The sequence below is a fragment of the Sebastes fasciatus genome, chromosome 23 (assembly GCF_043250625.1).
Source record: "Sebastes fasciatus isolate fSebFas1 chromosome 23, fSebFas1.pri, whole genome shotgun sequence".
NCBI lineage: Eukaryota > Metazoa > Chordata > Actinopteri > Perciformes > Sebastidae > Sebastes > Sebastes fasciatus.
The window spans coordinates 8767832-8784641 of NC_133817.1; positions in this window are offsets into that span (position 1 = coordinate 8767832).

The window sequence follows — 16810 nt, forward strand, 5'->3', positions numbered from 1 at the left end:
TGGTTAAAGTTGTGAAATTATTTGTTAGGTATAGGCAACAAAACTATTTGGTTAAGGCTAGAAAAAAGATCATAGCTTATGTTAAAATAATAGCGTAACAACATAATAACATAAAGTAAATTTACAGCGAAAAGTAACAATATGACGTAACGACGTCAAGTTTCAACGCAACACAACATAACAAAGCAACTTAACGCAATGTGACAACGCAACATAATGTAACACAACAGCGTAAAGTAACAGCATAAAGTAACAGCGTAATGTAACAATATGACGTAACAACATAAAGTAACAACACAACGCAACAACACAACAAAACAATGCAACATAACAACGCAACGTAACATAACAACGTAACACAACAGCGTAACGTATCAGCGTAAAGTAACAGCGTAAAATAACAGCATAATGTAACAATATGACGTTACAACATAACAACATAACGCAACATAACAACGCAACGTAACTACCGTATATAAACAACAACCGCCTTTAGCGGACTTTCTTACATAACGTTACGTTACGAACAGCAGTTTCCTTGGTGACAGTCCTGTATTTGTTTGACCCATCCTCCAAACCGACCGACCCTTAGCAGACTTTCCTGCTCGTTACACTATACATGATATTATATCACGTAACTTTCAATAACGGTCACTCCATGTACCACATCACTTGCTCTGTGTGTCTCTCGCTGTACTACATCAAACTTGTTCTGACTGAATTGAAACGTCCACACTTGGCTAGGCCTGCACATTGTACGGCGCATTTACTTAAACCATAGAAGTAAAAAGAGAACTAGATATTGTGTTACAAGACAACGGCCCGCTCATCTAATTAAAAATTGCTCACCAGGTGGATGCGCTGAAAAGTTTCGTCAAGCTGCCGAATTTTTGGGACTGTAACGTGCATGCTCTCACATTAGAGTCTTCCTCTGGCTGAGCCAGTCGACTAACCCCCCACACAAAAATGGCAAGAAAATTATTTACTAATATAGGTCTTGATGACTTTTCACTGGAACTAAAGGCTCAAAATGTGATGATACAAAGACTTCAATGTGATTGTGAACGCTCCAAAAAATGCAGTAATTGGTTTCCAGACACGTCTGTTAAAGTGTGTCTGACATAAAGGACCTATTTTTATCACACAAGGTAAACGGCATGTGCAGAGTGGTAGGTCTTGGGTACATGGACTGTGTGGGCGTCTCCGAGCACACCTGTTATTTTGGTTTGTGCAGGTGCAGCAGTGCAAAGTGCAAAAGGGCTGGCTGAAGTGCACTGTAGATCAGAGGGTGTTGTGATTAATAAATACGCTCTCAGACACATTGCTCTGAAACAGCTGAGCCAATCACAGTGATGCATGACAACGACAGCTCAACAACTGGGAGCGCGCTCACAGCACAATACATGTTGTTGTTTTTTGTGAAGTACAATGATAGTAATACATACAAATAAGTTGAAGTTGTTTAGCACCAATCCGACACTGCGTCAGTCTTAATGCCACTGGATTTCAAATGGTTACATCATATCTTAAAATGTGACACAGCAGTTTGCTTTGTAATGCAATTCAACAATAAAACCTGCTGAATAAAAAAAAAAAAAAAGAGGCTGTGATGCACAGGATTAATGAGCCTCAGTAATTCGACGTCTACCTCATAAACAGACGGAGTTATAGCCGACCAGGGTGTGGAGGTGTGCGTGTGGTTATTCTGTAGCAGCTTAGTGTTGTTTGCACGTGATTTAATAAAGGTAAACACAGTAGACGCCGGTGCTTAATGGCGCAGCACTTCTCAAATCAGAGGCAATAGATTTATCAACATATCTGTCCTGCTGCCTTCAGACGGCTGCTGGCATTTTATTAACTGCAGTCGCAGCTCTTCATACAGTATAAAGCAGCTGTGGACAGCAGATGCTGGAAGGATCATTCATATTAATGTATAGATTAATGCAGACTGATTTACTAACGTTCCTGCTTCATCCACATTAAGTGTTGTTTTCTGATGCCAGTTGAAACACATCTAGTGGCTACTGGGGAGTGTTTCATTAAAGTACTTTATTTTCATTTTTGGCATCATTGCCTTATTGCTGTGCGATTGCTCCGAGCTTTTTGTTTGCTCTTGTTGACAAAACCATCAGATAGGCAGACAGAAACAGATGTGGCCCGAAGATGTAGATTCTCAGCGGAAAGTCTAAGTCAAAATATGAAAACTATATATACCCAAGAAAATGAAATCTTCTGAAAATGCTAAGATTTTTTTCTCAGAATAGACTTGTGTCTGAGCCAGAGATTGCATATATACGAAGTAGACGTAGTCACTGGGACGTCACCCATTGGTTTGTGGAGGATGGTTTTGAAGCCTGGAGTTTGGCATTTTGGACATTACCATTTTGGTTATTGTACGTCACCATCTTGGTTTTTGTCCTTCCCCTTTTTGGTTTTTGGACGTCGCCATCTTGGTTATTGGCCTTCACCATTTTGGTTTTTGGCCGTCACCATCTTGGTTTTTGGCTGTCGCCATCTTGTTTTTTTGCTGGTCACCATCTTGGTTATTGGCCGTTGCCATCTTGGTTTTTGGCCATCGCCATCTTGTTTTTTTGTCCGTCCCCATTTTGGTTTTTGGACGTCGCCATCTTGGTTATTGGCCGTCACCATCTTGGTTATTGGCCGTCACCTTTTTGGTTTTTGGCCGTCACCATCTTGTTTTTTTGCTGGTCACCATCTTGGTTATTGGCCGTTGCCATCTTGGTTTTTGGCCATCGCCATCTTGTTTTTTTGTCCGTCCCCATTTTGGTTTTTGGACGTCGCCATCTTGGTTATTGGCCGTCACCATCTTGGTTATTGGCCGTCGCCATCTTGGTTTTTGGCCGTCGCCATCTTGGTTATTGGCCGTCGCCATCTTGGCTTTTTGGATCCAGAAGTGACACGAGAGGGTGGAGCTAAGTACAATTGAACGCTGAATAAGACATTTTTATGCGACCAAAAATGTTATAATTACCTTCCATGAAGTGAAAACACACTGTGAAAGGGTTAAAGCTCTAAGACGAAAACACGGACAACTCCCAGACCGGACAACGCCGTGGTATGAGTTGGGATAATACGGAGCAAAGTACAACTGGATCAAGTGGAAGATGAAGAAAAACATTTAATTTCTCTGTAGTTTTTTTCCCCATAATGTTTTCAGACATTTATAATAACAATCTGAGCCTGTCAGTGGCAAAAACAAGCACTTTTACTGGACATACATTGACGGTGATTACATTACAGCTTGTTTAGCGGCTTCCGTCTGCAGTTTCCTCGCTCAATACTGGACTAATTTCAAAAATCGTTTTTTCCCATAAGTCATTCAGACACAAAAACATGATGAAATAGAGTCCAGGTTGAAAAATATCGAAGTTACCCTCTAAGTAGGGCATCAGAATGCTTCTTCCAGCCCACAACCAAAGCATCATGGGAAGGCTCCAGTGTCTTGCCAGCATTTATCCAACCCCTCTAACTGAGCTGGAGTGTACAAGTTGTCTCCAGATAAGCAATGTGAACACACTGGGCACTGCATGGCACGAGCGGAGGGGCTTAAGACCCCCGGCTAATTTTCTATTTCAATCACAGGATGACTGAATTCTTGCCAAAGTTTCTGCACAAAGCGGCGGCATCCAACCCAAACAGGAAGCCAAATGATCTCACCACTTAGCACATCCGATGGTCATTTTTATGTATATATCATTTCAATGTAATCTCTCCTGTTTTTCCATAATTTGTGGTGTGTAACAGCGCCAGAGGAGAACAGTGTATAAACTACCAGATACAGAACATGATACAATATCGAGTTTATGAATCCAAATTCTTGCCTTCGGGGGTTGCTATGACAACTTGAACGATGCCGGCGGTGTGTGTTGTTGGCGGCGGGGGAGGGGGGTGGGGGGTGTATGGGGTTACGGTTCCCTCCCAAACCTGGGGTACTCAGGATAAACGCAGCCAATCAAAAGGGGATGTGGAGGTAATGAAGACTAAGGCGCTGAGAGGCAGGGAGCTTTTAGAAGCCGCCGTAATGCTGAGCACTTCAGACCTGCTCTTTCCGTCTTCCACAGCTCGCCGGATTAGCCGGCCTAGTCTCTATGGAAACCTTGCCCCACATGAAAACACAGAACCCACACACACACACACACACACGTCCTGAAGATTTTTATTTCCCTCAGTTAAAAAATGAAACAGGATAATTTAAGTGCTACTTGTGATTTTCTGGTTTTTTGACATTGCTTTGCCTCGCGGATGTGCTTATGGAGTCATCAGCTCTACTGAGGGAAAACAGGCCTGACTGCAGCAGACAAGCACATATATAAAGTCTGACTCCTCAGACCTAATGCCTCTCTATTCACTGTGCTGAGCAAACCAGTGCTAAAATGTTCTTAGGGTATTTGAAAAGGAAGATACACAGCCAGGGAGGGAGAGCGCGGCCTATCAGCCGAGGAATCTCGCTGCAACGGAAATCTACAGGCTCAATTAATTTCTCACCTGAAGGTATATTCTCTCTCTCTCTCTCTCTCTCTAGGTTGATCCCTTCCTCATCAGCGGAACATCGTAGCCAATAACCTTCGCTTTCCCAGAGTAAGCTCCAGCTGAGGGCTGTGGTTATGTCGGAGAGGAAGTGCAGCTATGTGGAGCCGAGCCAGGAGGGCAGAAAACCACCCACAGCATCTGAACACACAAAAACAACATGTACACGTACTGGTGTCAGTGGGATGATATAGGAGACAGTATGAGACATATATTACACACTGGTCAGTCAGGATCATCCACCTCTGATTTGATTAACATACCTTTGTGATTATTAGTGTTTTCTAAGCATCTAAATGATAAATCATTATTGATCTGACTCCACAAATGGGAGTTAGAGAGCAGGATGGCATTAGTACCTTACACAGGAAATAATGTAATATGTTAGAGCTGCATCTAACGATTGTTTTCATGATCAGTTATCGATAAGATGATTGTTTGGACTATAAATTGTCTAAAAAAAAGCCCAATGTGACATCTTCAAATTGCAAAAATGTTCAATTAACAATAATATAAAACAGAGGGAAGCAAAAAATCCTCACATTTGAGAAGCTTAAACCAGTGAAAGTTCAACATTTTTGCTTGAAATGACTTGAATGATAACAAAAATGGTTGCTAGAAGTTATTGTTAAATGTGTTTGTAGCAAAACCATCCAATTCTCAATCCCAACTGGTCAAATACGGCAGCTTTGTCAGTGGCTCTACGCGTCAAAAACTATGGTGCTCTACGTAGTTAAAGGAGGGAGTTAAGCTAACGATGCTAACGGACTTACAACGCTAACAACGGCAACAGTGCAGACAGAGCTAACGGTTTTAAACTGGAGGGGAACCCGAGGGTGGGCGTTACGTTTCCGCGACAATGCCGTCCCGCAACCGTGGGAGTACTGGTATCGTCATTTTTTTAAACGATACCCAGCACTAGAGCTGAGTATCGACCTGGTACCTGGTACGACACCCACCCGTCACTCAAAGCGACCACGCCCTTAATTATGCCTAACTTTAAGCCTTAATGTAAATTAAACGGGGGAGTTATATAAAAATTCACCCCCATACAGTTGTCATGAACGAGGATATTAGCTATAGAGACCAAAACAGTTTTTTGTAATAGACTGTAAACATGTTTATTTCTGCTGTAAAGTTGGCCATTTTAACATGGGAGTCTGGTCTATGGGGATTGACTTGTTTTTGAAGGCTCAAGTGGCCATTTGAGGAACTGGCTTCATTTCTCAGCACAAAAAGTTGCTGAAAATGTGATGAGTAAAACATAATATTCTTAAAAAAGAAAAATAAACTGACTACTCTGCTACATTTTGTATTTTTTTTTATTCATGTATTTATTTTTTCACCCTTACCCTCAAACGCAAACGATTGAAAAAGTGTGACAGCTGAGTGACATGTTTAGGTTTAAGCAGTGTGCACGGTGCATGGAGAACATCCCCTGCGGTGTTGAAAATTCACCCAGCAGGAACACTGCTGGGGTTGTACACTGAGGTGGTGAGTTCTCTCTAAATGAGTGGTTGGGTCCAAGTCCTGACATCGAGGAACACACTGAAGCTGAAATGGCATCATTAGGAATCGTTACGCTGTAACATCAGGATTTACTGACACTTGACTGCCTCCCAATTGTGTCCAATACAAGCTGTTTGCATCGAACTACTCATAAACCGACCATTAAACCAGGTGCATCATTACCTCCCTATATGTAACAGATGCATACATGTGAAATAATTGCAAGCAAGCAGATCTTCACAGGATACGCGTGAAGACGTGTGGAGGCACATTAGTCAGAGAGGATGAGAGAAGGATGAGCAGTCGTCCTCGTCTCTCAGGAAGCTTTTCATGTCCTCCAGCAGCTTTTCCGAGTTGCTGAATCGCCGCCCGCTAACGTTTCCTCCTGTCACCGTCTGATCTGATAAAAGCGAGGATACAGAGCAGCTCATCTGTGCCGCTCGCCACGATAAGACCCGACTTCAAAACCGGCCGGGTCTCCGTGTTGAAGCGTTCAAAAAAAGGACCCGGTGACAGTCCACTCCCTTTTGTCTGGCCAGACAGTAATCTGTGGCCGTGTCCGCCGCTCGCCGCGCGGGCCTTTGATGCTCGGACTTTAGGTTTGACCTCGCAGCTATAAGCTTCCTGTCAGGGTTCAGCCGTAAGCAGTCACAGTGGACAGTGGATAGAGACGAGGACAGGCATGGGGCCATATGGCAAACCATATAAAGACAGGATCAAACTGTGCAACAGACATTATGGTCAAAACACATCGCTAGAGCTCGCTCTTACATCTGCCTGTTTGATAACCACATCTACTGCACTGACCTATCAGAGATGACACAGCCCCTCTGTTGTATAACTCTCATTATGTTCTATTATTAATTGCCGGTATTCTCACTAAGTATCATATTTTTTTACTCCTACCCACTGCCTGTATTTCTCTGCTGCGGCTGTGACCCTGTCTCCCTTCAAGCATCATTTAAGTTTTATCTAAAATTATCAAATCTAATTAACACTTCAAGTAAAGTCACTTAGTGGCTCGTTACATGCTGTTAATTGTGTTAAATATAGTGAATCTCAAATTGGAGCCAATCCACTTCAGCTATATCTACTGTAGCTGTCAGTTTGAAATATTATAACTATTTGTTATATTGTGGAAAAACTGTTATTAGAACTGCACGTTAATCATCATATTATGGACCCAGTCTAGACCCAAATAAGGGGGCGTATTATTGGGTAGTCAGAGAGCAGGTTTTGATGTTTCTGAAAAGGAAACATGATATGATGGCGTATTGAGGCCATTGCAGGTAAAAATAAATAAATTACAGAGCCGGGAGAAGTGGGTAATATTCTGAGAGAAATATTATTCTGTTAATATTCTGTTTTCCTCGTAAATTTACGACTTTAATCAAGTTTTTCCCCAAAATATTACCCCTCCACCAGCTCTGTAATTATTATTTTTTACCTATACAATGGCCCTAATACTAGGGGTGGGGGAAAAAATCAATACTGCATAGTAATGCAATATTTTGTGTAGCAATATTCTATCAATACACGGACGTCAAGTATTGATCTTATATAATATAAACCAGGGCTGGTAAGTTATTAAAATATTTAACCGTGATTAATGGCATGATTGTCCGTAATTAATGGCAATTAATCGCAAATTTATCACATATTATTTATCTGTTCTAAATGTACCTTAAAGGGAGATTTGTCAAGTATTTAATACTTGTATCAACATGGGAGTGGACAAATATGCTGCTTTATGCAAATGTATGTATATAAAAAATGGCCATACCAGTTTTTCCGCGCCTAAATTTAGTGTAACTTTGGAGTAAGTCTGCACGGCAAAACTGTGGTACCACCAGCCGCCATCTCCCAAAGTAGTATTATGGTAAGGATGACCATTGAGCGGGCGAACAGTGCTACCACCGTTTTGCACTCACGTTACCGGAAAGGGAGGAGTGAGCGGAGGTGTACTTGGTTGGTTGCAATCTGCAACCACACCACTAAATGCCACCAAATCCGACACACTGTCCCTTTAAAATCGCAATAAGATCGTATTGTGAATTAAGTATTGTGATAATATTGCATCGTGGTGCCCCTGGTGATCCCCACCTCTACCTAATACACCGTTATAGATTAAAAAAGCACTTTGATATATTTTACATGAAACAATATAACCTCTAACTGAAAGGTGACATTTCAGCCACTTTAGGATGAGAGCAGACCCAGACTGTCCGTGTCATATCCACCCACATGTTTATGTCATTCATGCATGCTTTCACACACAGCAGGACTTCAATACAACACAGGACTATATCTTTCTTCTTTTTTTTTTCTGCTTTGTGCATCAGCGTTGCGGCACTCCCACCGCTGCTGGCCCACAGGTCGACTGGCCCACTGGGACGAACCTCCCGCTGCTCCAGATGGCTTCTCAGCCCCTGCTGCCAAAGTCACCATGCTACATAATCATAGCCAGCTGGTTTACAGGGTAACAGTGAGGTCAGGATGCCCAAAAGTGGTCAAGTATGAAGAAACAGCAATGTCAAAGCAGAGGAGGCTGTACCCTGTAGGGCCTCTATCTGTCATGGTTTTCCATTAGAGTGTAAAAGCCAACTGTATTGAAGTCAGGACATCTGTATTTACTGCCACCATGTTTTACAGCATTATATCTAGTATTTCTGGCAATTTGGGAGATTTTACACCAATAAAAGTCATTTTTCTGTACGATGTGGTGTCGTGGGAGTCTGGAGCAGAACGACTTGATTGGATCCGACACAACCAAATACACTCTGATATCCTGAGCAACATAGGCTGCATCTTTATCAAGCAATAAAAAAAAAAAAGGAACATAAATGCGTCTTCATCATGTAAGTTTGTTACTTTAAAGCCCTTTCTAACCAAATCTTAACCTAAAAGGTGTCGGATAAGTCGTTTTTGAACCTGGCGGGGTACATTCTTGCACGGAGAAACGACCTATTGGGTCATTTACGTATAGAGGAGTCAAATGTTCCGCTTCTCTAACGCTGAAATGATCCGTGAAACAGAAGTTTTAATGCGCCAGTTTTCAGCCAATTAGGTTCTAATAAGAGGTTTTCCCATCTGGTTCAGAGCTGGATAAAGGAACAGATGCCAGTTTAAAATAAATTGAAGGGAAAGCCTCAGGAAATGGTGGGTGTCCAGTTTCTGTCGGATCAGTCTGGGTTTGGGTCTCTTGCGTATTTGTTCTCCATTAACTGCATGCAGCCCCTGCTGGTGTTGGAAACTACTACTGGACAAGAACAATGATGTTGGACAATTGTGCAAAAACCCTTGTATAAAAATTAGACATACAATACATCTGTTACTTTACACATCACTACAAACTACTCTCTGCTTTGGCACTGTAAGTTAGGCTTGTTTGTTCATTCAAAACAACAATGGCGGCCTCTGAAGAGGTTAGCGTAGCTACAATAGCATCCGTTCTATCAGAACTGGAGATTATTTCTTCAATGAAAGAAGAGCAAAGAACGGCAATGAAGGCTTTTCTAGACGCAAAACATCTTTTCACTCTTCTCCCGACTGGCTTTTGCAAGAGTTTGATTGACAGATGGTTCGTCCAATCACCTGCCAAGTATATTTTCAAGTGCGTACCCTTTTCCATACAGTTTCCAATGACAGCTTCTCAACCATCTGGTGCATCAGGTTACAAAAAGTTGGAATTGTACATAAATTGCGAGGTGCAGAATTGTATATAAAAGGATATAATTCCTAGGGAAACTGGACAGGTTATTGGGTCAGGATTGAAAAGCCCTATAGTAGTGATGGTTGTCTTTACAAAAGTAAAGGCATTTTGATAGTACAGCACCATATTTGCCCTACAGGACGCAGGTTTGAAGCTCTGATTGTGGTACGCCACAGTCGTCGCTGTTGTAGGAGTGAAGTGTTGAGCGGTATGGGGCTTAAGGTCAGAGTAGCAGTACCCTGCAGTAGTCACGGTTGTAGGAGTGAAGTATGAAATATCCGACAGTGTTACGGTAGTGCTCAGGGCTCCGGGAGAAGAGCTCGGTCCGCTCTGCTGGGGGATCAGGCTCAGCCAATCAGAACCATTCCACACCATTGGCCAGGGCCATCTCTTATCTAGCAGAAGTGGAGAGGCTTTCCCTACTAATGCCACCCAGCTTGCTAGATCCTCCATCCTTTGCTTCACCACTCTCCTCCTCTCTCTCTCTCTCTCTCTCTCTAAACCACCATCTCCCCCTCTCTTCTGCTCTCTCCATCCATCCAAACTCCCCCTCTCTCCTTTCTCTCATCTACTGCACTTCATCTGCCTCTATCTCTTTTCATTTTTTCACTCATGCGTTTCTTCAGTTATTGGTTACGCATTGCTGAGGTGTGTGATAGGCCTCTATACACTACGCTGGAGAAATAGGCCCCGGTCACACTATACATCTGTGCCGAATTCTAACGAATGGACGCGTGAGTCATGTGATACAGTACAGAGCGAGAAAGACAGATGAAATTAGAATAGGGAGGACATTAAGTGCTTTCGACTGGCTTGATATTGCCGACGGATACACGAAGAGGCAAATCATAGAGTTGATGCGTTTTTTTTTTCCCTTCAGTTCTTCCTGAAAAGGGAGTAAAAGGGGCGGCAGGCACAAAAGAAAAGAGGAAGCAGGCAATCATGTTACTTCTAATCTGTTAATCTTTTGCTTGGAGAAGGAGGTGGGGGGGTGTTAAGTGGACAGGGGGGGGGCTGCTGGAATGAAATATATCGCAAATGGGAAAAGACACCAACAAGAGATCGGTGCTCGCAGATGGAGACCCTGCTTAATCAAGACAAATTGCAGATGGGCTTGGATTTTTTATTCTCACAGAAAATAGACTAAAGCTGCCATCCGCAACACTACTACAGCAGCCTGAATCAACAAGCACACATGGAGGGAAAAATAAAAACACTTCCACGAAAGATGCACACCAAAACCGCTCGCGACTCAAAAGCTATTATTGCTCACATAGTTCTAATCTTCTTAAAGGTTAGAGGAGGACAAGTTTTGAATGTTGAATACCAGTGTGAGATATGCATCAAACAGCATATTAAAACAGTGTCCCCAGTCGTTCAAAGCTCGCCTAAGGATGTGCATGCGTCCTCCGGCTGCCTTATCCCTCATGTCACACTCCCCGTTCCCGTACACAAATCAAGAACAAATTCCCATTTATTTATTCTTGCATCATCACAGCGGCAAATTGCTTTGTAAATGGCACAGTTCCCTCAGCCTCTCCTGTAAATACAATGTCATCGGCGATGTTAATAATCCCTTTGTTTGCTTGACCAGGAGCTCTCCGACGCCGCCCGTTTCCTTGATTCAATTACCGCGGTTTAGGGAGTGGAGAGAATGAAGCCCGGACCTTAAAGCCGCCCCGTGTTAATGACATTCAAATTGATCACTGCCACATGTTGCTATGGTGTGGCCCATTTAAAAGTGAGGGTAATGAAAAGAGGAGCTCTCCATTACGGAGAGCGTAACTAAACATGACACCTCCTCGCTGAAATTACCAAGGCCCCGCCGCTCGCTGCAGCACGCACGTAATTCAGCGCGGATGCAGCCGAAAGCAGCTCGGAGACCCCGGCAAACCGCAGAAAACATGCAATCTGGAGCACCGTCATGCCTCATAGACATGCTGAGAGCGAGACGTGTGTGTAAGCATGCATGTTCGTTCACCCAGAGAAAACATTCAAGGGGGAATTATGTTACAATGAACACCAAAAGCCCCAAAGCAAACCTGTAATAAAGCTACAAATGCATTGGCTTGAGGCGGCGAGGAGCTGTGGCTCACATTAATGCCTACAAACCCTTCACTCGAGGCGGGAAAATGTATAACATGTTCAGCCAAGTCAATGCAGAGCAACAACGCAACACAACACCAAAGAAGTAAAAGGAGTCTTCTGGGAAATATTCAAGTCCCTAGAAAGCTGGGCTACTTCTGTCATTTTCATTAGAGTTAATGGTCCCCAGTTTCCCCACAGGGAAGCACCGTAAAACCAATAGCAGCCAAATTAATTTCGTAGGTATTTACCACAGTTACAAGGTTATTAGAATACTAAAACAGGGTTAGGTTACTATCTAGTCCTTTTCTGTCCGTCATAATGGTTCATAGCTGTCTGTTGCCACTGATAATGCATCTGTGATTTACCATAATACCCCCAAGGTACCTTCTTCTTTCATGTATTATGTATATCAGTATGATTCCGTGTGGAATATGTATGGTCTTCTCAAATGATGATGTTAGAATAAATGGGTAAAATGTGTAAATATGAAAGAAGACAAAATACATTTCCTGATATAAACAAGTACCTTATTCAGTATTTAATAACAGGGTGTAACTTGGCAACTGTTGGCAAAGCCCCAAAGAAGCATTAAGATTCAGAATTAATAACATTCTGAATCGTCAATGATGTCAATGTGTTTCCGAAAATAAGAAAAGCAATAAAGAACTCAATTGAAACATCAGAACATCAAACAAAACAATAATACATTTCCCACTATCATAATTAAAAAATCTGTTTTGATAAAACAAAAAAGTCAAATTAGAAAGACCAGAATAATTAGATTATGGGGAATATAAAGTAGCACTTTCGTTTTGTTGTCTGCCAAATAATCAAATATCTGACTCTGACGAATCTCTTTTTTGATTCTACTTATTTAGGCAAATTCACCATCTGTCAGCAGAATAAGTGACAGACATATACTTTAATTGTGAGTATGTGTGTATGTCGGCTGTACCTACGAAAAGTAATGCACGTAATTCATATATATCCTATGAAATCAAATATTATGTAATCCACGTAATCGTGAACCAGGTAGTATAAAGAGCGGCGAACGGTGGATGGATGGGTCAAAAAACACTGGACTTTTGCTCAGGAGTCCGGCGTTCGTGTCCTACGTGAAAACAAGCGAGCGACGCAGCATGGTAGTGGCTAGAAGGGAACCCGCAAACTGGGAAAACTCTCGCAAGATTGTCAAGGTTAGGCATTGACCTTGAAAAGCTAAGGTTAGGATAGGTCGTCGGGCAGAGAGTCTTGCGAGAGTTTTTGCAGATCTCAAGTTATGCCACTTCCGGAGTTATTTTAACCTAAACCACGATCTTTTCCTAAACCTAACTAAGTAGTTTTGTTGCCTAAACCTAACAAAATTGTTTCCTTTGAAGACAGAAGTTTATTTTGAAAAGACTGTATGCATGTATCGAGCGGATATTGACACGTGTTGCTGGACATTTGTAGGATAACACACGAAAAATTAGGAAAAACTTTCCCAAAGATATCATACGAACCGTTGTAGGAGGATACGTTGTTGTATGAGGATACGTTGTTGTATGAGGATACGTTGTTGTATGGCAGTCATAGGATTGTGAGTATGTTTGTACGACTGTACAGTACGTTTGCCATTTTCTCTTCTTTAGATAGTGCCGGTGTTTGACTACATGTTTGTCCCACTAGGTCCCAAAACTGTGGAAAACTGGCTTTTTAACATTGCAGCTCACCTTTAGCCCCCAGCCCACAAATGTTGGAACACCCAAAATACCTCCAATGTCACTAAAAAAACAATTCAGGCAAATGGGCTTCAAGAGATGAATGGAAATGGTTGTAGACTTAAAAAGGTGTATTGGATGTTGTCCTTTAATAATTTGTCAATGTTGGACAGTGTGTCTCTGAGAGACCTTCCAGGCTACTCGCCAGAAGAATGATCCTGTCACACACAAGAACCCACAGGGAGAATGACAAACACTGAGCACAGAGCCAAAATGAATGAGGACGTATTGTATGCATATGAATCAGACTGAATGAATGTATGTATGAATGATAATGAATGACAGTGGGTTGATGGGCTGCTGAACAGGATGGATGCAGGGAGGAAGTGTTCAAATGAGGGTGACAAAAGTCCAGAAACGGGCTTTGTTTACATGCACAAAGTAAGCTAAAGCTACAGTATTAGCAAGAGCTCTTTCTACTCTTTGTCCAGTTTTGCTGTACTTTACTGGAAATCAATAATCCATCCAAAACAGGGGATCTAAACGACACATAAGGACACGCACTGATGCCAGGTGATGTACGACACTATGTACAGTAAGCCCACACACTGGGCAGCCATTGGTACACGCATCATGGTAGTTTGACGTGTACTTTAGGGCGTCTAGTATTGAATGGTCCAAACCTCCCCAACTTATGGTGCCAGTGCACTCAACATTTATTAGCATAATAACATACGTTATTTTTCTTCTCTCTTAACAGGGAATTGTGTCAGAAGATGTGCCATTAACACCCACTCTTCTCTGGTTGCCATGCCATCTGTGTTCCCTTAACCTTTGGAGGATATTTTCTTGTTCCACACCTGGGGCCTCATTACAGGGAACTTCATAAGTCTCAAAGCCTAACTTATCTCGGTTTAGGATGACATTTAGGATTTTTTGGTATTACAGAAACATGGTTCCTTACGCCATTTAGGAAAGAAATCCTATCCTATCTCAGGAAAGGAATGTAGCTATTACAGAACCATGCTAACTAAGCAAGTTAGGATGGTATAAACCCTGTTCCAAATTCAAAATAACAGCAGCAGAAATGGCAGCAGCACTGTTGTTAGGTCTGTATGGTAATGACAATGAAGATGGTGAACAATGAAAGGCTACTCAAACTATATGATGACCCTTACATACTAAAGGAACACCACTTCCGGTGTTATTTTCATGATTTTTTCCTAAACCTAACCAAGTAGTTTTTTTGCCTAATCCTAACCAACTCGGCCTTTTCCAAAACCTAACCAAGCCGTTTTATTGCCTACGGCTAAGAACGTTGTTTTCTGTGAAGACGGAAGTTTATTTTGAAAAGACTGTATGCCTGTAAGAAGAGAAAACTGACACGTGTTGCTGGACATTAGTAGGAAAATGAATGGAAAAGGGGGAATAACTTTTTCGTAAGATATACGAACTGTTGTTTGAGAATACGTTGAATTTACGGTTACAGTTTGGATATCTTAAGTTAAAGGTACAGTGTGTAGGATTTGGTGGCATCTAGTGGTGAGGTTGTAGATTGCAAACCGTGTGCCAAGGAGAACTGCAGCGGCCGACGCAAAAACGCGAATGTCCCTATCTAGAGCCAGTGTTTGGATTGTCCGTTCTGGGCTACTGTACAAACATGGAGGCCGGCTCCGTATGTAGATATAAACGACTCATTCTAAGGTAACAAAAACATAACGATTGTTATTTTCAGGTGATTATACACTAAAGAAAACATACTTATTAATATTATATTCCATTTCTGCCAATATACCCCCCTAAATGTTACACACTGGCCCTTTAAATAAGATATTTTTTCTGTAATGAGGCTCCTGATGCAGAAAAGTGACCAACATCTGCCACCCACCCTTCTGCTTTGTCCCCTATGAACACATGCATTCATAATTCTCCCTGTGAATAAGCCAGGGTGTCTAATGAAGCAGCTCTCAGAGACGCTCACAAACCTGTCCCCGGGGATCTGAACCCTCAACCTCCCGCCTGCGCAACAGTCCATCTCCCTCCGACAGTCCTGTCTCCCTTACCGCTGAGTAAATCTCAGCTAAATGCTGTAATCACTCCAGTTGGACAAAACCTCCAAGTAATGCATTGGTCAATAGTGGCCTCAGGGCTAAAGGGGACGCACTAGCATCAATGCATCTCTGTTTACTAGACGGCCAGTCACGGAGACAGACAGTCTTTACGGAGACACCACGTCCCTCACAGGGGGGAGGGAGAGGAAGAGCGAACGGACGCATCGGGTCACTTTTCATCTTTAAGTCTCCCTCGGCAGAGAGACAGATGAGGAGAATCCTCCGTTCCCAGATGGGAAACGTATGTGTGTCTCTATTTAATGAAATGGCATTACCGCCAACGCTGCTCAGCCAATCAGAAACACAGGCGGTTGTCATGTGACGAGTGGGATAGATAGCCCATCTCATAAAGTGCTTTTACATCACAGCCCGCCCGATGAGAGCAATATCATCACATTTATGAGAAAATAATGATTTCTTCTCTGAATTTATGAGCATCTTGGAGAAAAAAAAGGGGTTTATATGAATTATATCAGTATGAAAGAAGGAGAGGAGAAGACGGGGAGGGGGGAACACTCCCTTTAATTTGTTTTTCCCCTCAAGGGAATAAATACAGCTCCGTAATATCAGGCATAAAAGTCAATCTTGTCGACAAAGAATAGCCCAATTAGTTGAGCCAGGAGGAGATGAAACAAAGGAATCAAAGCAGATCAATAAGGTAGATTCACTCCTGCTCTCCGACCAGCGATCAATACGAGCTGCTCTGAGAGACGGACGTGATTAGAGATCACCGAGTCACCGCTAACCTGTCCATAATCAAGAGGTAAACCTTCATAACTGCAGCACTTGCTCACGGTTCTGTACACGGATGCGATCATCTAGTACCGATAATGAAACAGCATTTATCCTGTTGGACACATAAAGGAAGTGATTTCCATTCAAATACTCATAAAGGAGTGCGAGAGGGGAAATAAACTTGGGTTTATTACTGATAAATCATTCTCTAAAATTAGTTATTTGTGCACTTTAAATTTGCAAATAATTCTCCGAAATGACTAGTGTGTGCTTATTGGGCTCCATAATTTTTATTTGATACGGATGTAATGTGAAAAATCATAATGATATTTTGGATCAAGGGTACCAAATAGCTGGTATTTTGAGTAAATTCTGTAAATCTATCATCTCTACAAACCTCTATCTGT